The sequence below is a fragment of the Lathyrus oleraceus genome, chromosome 4 (assembly GCF_024323335.1).
Source record: "Lathyrus oleraceus cultivar Zhongwan6 chromosome 4, CAAS_Psat_ZW6_1.0, whole genome shotgun sequence".
NCBI lineage: Eukaryota > Viridiplantae > Streptophyta > Magnoliopsida > Fabales > Fabaceae > Lathyrus > Lathyrus oleraceus.
In genome coordinates this window covers 413,064,523-413,068,501 of record NC_066582.1, presented here as the reverse complement: position 1 = coordinate 413,068,501, position 3,979 = coordinate 413,064,523, and positions in this window count along the sequence as shown.

Here is a 3,979-nt window from a genome sequence, read left to right as displayed (position 1 = left end):
TTTGGCACAAGCATCTCTTATGATGCTTTGACCTTGGCAGGATCAACTTCAATACCCTTCTCACTGATAATAAAGCCCAACAACTTACCAGAACGAACACCAAAAGTACACTTATTGGGATTCAAGCAGAGTTTGTACTTCCTCAAATGCTGGAATAACTTCAACAAATGCTTAACATGTTCTTCTTCATCAGTCTATTGAGCAATTATATCATCAACATAGACTTCGATTTCTTTGTGCATCATATCATGAAAAGGAGTGGTCATAGCTCTCTGGTTTTGCACCAGCATTCTTTAAACCGAAATGCATCACTTTATAACAGAATGTTCCCTAGGGCGTAATGAATATGGTCTTCTCCATATCTTCGGGTGCCATTTTGATCTGATTATATCCGGAAAATCCGTCCATAAACGAAAAGACTTTGAATTTAGCTATATTGTCTACCAACATATCAATGCGTGGTAGAGGGAAATCATCTTTCGTACTAGCTTTGTTCAAATCTCTATAATCGATGCACATGCCGACTTTTCCATCCTTCTTTGGAACATGTACAATATTGGCCACCCATTACGGATATTCAGCGGTAACAAGAAAACCAACATCAATCTGCTTCTACACTTCCTCTTTGATATTTACTGCCATATCAGGATGAGTTCTTCTTAACTTCTGCTTGACTGGCGGGCATTCTGGCTTTAACGGAAATCTATGCTCCATAATCTCATAATCCAAACCAGGCATGTCTTGATAGGACCAAGCAAACACATCTGAATACTCTAGAAGAAGATCAATCAACCGCTTCTTAGCCTCTGGACATAGTTGAGATCCAATCTTGACTTCCTTCACATTGTCTTCAGAACCCAAGTTGACTAGTTCAATCTACTCTTCAAACGGCTGAATGGCTTTTTCGTCGTGCTCAAGTAAACGAGATAACTCATCAGACACTTCTTCATCAATTTCTTCCTCAGTCTCAAACACAGGGAAATCAAAGTTTGGAGAGGGAGTATGATCATTGTATTTTATGAGTTTGGAAACCAACCTGCATAATAATTTGATATTTTGATTTTAGAGAAGTGAATTGTGACCAAATACTATGCAAATGGACAATTATTATTTATTTATGTTTTTTGTGATTACCATTTTCAGAAAAGCAAGAAGTAAAAATAAAAAATCGTAGATTTGGATGAAATAGAATTGCATTTTATTGATGATAATTGAAAAATGCCTAAAAATGTTCACTTCTCCCTTAGGCATAGGAGAAGGATTTTTCTTAGAACAAATGAAAAACAAATTACTTAGAGTGATGGACAATAACAGGAACATCAACAGCAACCCAATTGTTGCAAGTCTTTCCATGCATCACAAAGTTGGCGCAGTCTTCATCTTCATCACCCTTGATCACAACAGCTGAGAGTTGTTTATTACCATGGATGAACCCTCCCCTATGGAAACTCGGTTGCACTTCTTCATCTTTGACATTAAACAGCCCTTGCTGGAATCCCAATTCGGTCCTATTCTTGTTCTCGCAGACTTCTACCATACGGCCCCACTGATCTGTATTGCCTGCCTCAATGGCTTTCTGAGCATCTTTGAAAGAAGACATGAGTGCCCCAATTTTCTTTACCTCAGAAATAGACAAGGCCTGGAACAGATTTCCAACCTCCTCCTCAGCTTCCACATATGTAAAAGATGACAAATTGCTTACCAAAAGCGCTTTCTCCCCACCAATGGTGACAAGCTTACGATTCTTCACAAATTTCAATTTTTGGTGCAGAGTAGACGTTACAACTCCAACCTCATGAATCCATGGACTTCCCAACAAGCAGCTATAGGCCGGGTGGATATCCATTACTTAAAAGGTAATTTGAAAATCACTCGGACCTATCTTCAGGAAGGTCCACTTCTCCAATGACAGTTTTGTAAGAACCATCAAATGCTTTGACAATCACACCATTATACCTCATCGGGGCGCCTTGGTAGGATAATATGGATAGGGTTGACTTTGGGAGTACATTCAGAGAAGAACCGATATCAACTAGCACAGTTGACAGTGCATCCTCCTTGCAATTCATTGAAATGTGTAATTCCAGATTGTAATTTCTGCCTTCCTCGGGAAGTTCTTCATCATAAAAGCTCAGGTTGTTGCAAGAAGTAATGTTAGCCACAATATGGTCAAACTGATCCACAGTCACGTCATGATTAACATAGGCTTGCTCCAACACCCTTTGTAATGCTTCTATGTGCGCTTCAGAATTCACCAGCAGAGACAACCCTGAAATCTTCGAAGGAGTTTGGAGCAGCTGCTCCACCATATTAAATTCACTCTTCTCGATCAAACGTAGAACTTCATCATCCTCGTTAGGCTTTAGCTTGCTGGACTCACCAAGCTGACACGTAGGAGCACTAACTGGGTTCACTGCAGGCATATCAACCTTCTTACCGACTAAAACATCTTCTACCACCTCTTTTGAAAGAACGGGACCAAAAACACGACCGCTACGGGTCACCTTCGCAATATCAAACTATATTCACAACAAAATTCGTTGTAGGTAACGAAACCTCTTGACCATTATCCACCATTGTAGCATTATACTAATAAGGAACATCTCTATCAGATGCATACGGGGCAAGGCCTGCTAACCGTATTACTAATGGCGATACCGATCTGTTGACATTGTTACTGCTGTTGCTATTAAATTGAATTACTACCCGCTTAGGGGTTTTGAACACTAGTACTATTACATTGAATTCATCGATATCCCTTGAATGTTGAATCTGGATTACATTCTCATCCATCAACTTCTGGATATCCCTTTTGAAAATCAAACACCCACGAGGGTTCATGCTACAAATTGCACAACCATCATGGTCGTGCTCACAGTCACTGATTGTACACAAGGTCATATGCATCTCCACCAAGGACCTACGGATACGTCGTACATCGAAGACTCGGAAATTTCCCAGGCAACCTTCCACCATATTAACAGAGGCGTTACCATGAGCAAGCAACAAATTGGATTTCACATTCGGCTCACGGTCCTCAAAGGACAACATCCCACTCTTCACAAGCTTCTGGACCTCATACTTCAATGGGTAGCAATTCTCGATATCATGGCCAGGAGCTCCTTGATGAAAGGCACAACGGAGTTCGGGCTTGTACCACCATGGAAGTGGTTCGGGAATTTGAGGTGGATTTCTTGGTTGAAGTAGGTTCTTGAGAACCAAATATGGGTAGAGTTCAGCGTATGACATAGAAATAGGGTCAAAAGAGACCTTCTTCCTCTCGAAGTTTTGTTGTTGTTGTTGATTATTGTTGTTGTTGTTGTAGTTGGTTCTTTGTTGCGGTTGTTATTGATGTTGTTATTGAATTGGTATTGATTGATTGTTTGAATTGTTTGAAAACACTGGAATTACTGATGAAACTTGATGTTGATGCTGACGCGGTTGCGGATTTCTTCTGACATGAGGCCTCATCTGCCTCCCTACAGACACTGCATTGGTTTCCCCTTCCTTCTTTCTGGAAAAACCACTCCCATATTTCTTACTAGTTGGCACCTCTTCTTTAGACAGACGTCCCTCACAGACTCCTTCCTCTAATCTTATCCCCATGTTTACCATCTCGGTAAAGTCACTGGGGTCACTGGAAATCCTACATTCGTAGTAAAACGAACTTAGAGTCTTCAAGAAAATCCTGGTCATCTCTTTCTCTTCCAACAGAGGATTAATCTGAGCGGCAAGATCTCTCCACCTTTGGGCATACTCTTTAAATGTCTCTTTATCCTTCTAAGACATAGACCTCAGATGGTCTTTATCAGGCGCCATGTCCATATTATACTTGTACTGCTTCACAAAAGCTTCTCCCAAATCGTTGAACGTACAAACACTTGCACTATCTAGCCCCATATACCATCTTAGAGTAGTACCAGTCAAATTGTCTTGAAAGTAGTGAATCAGTAACTGATCATTATCAGTTTGAGTTGAC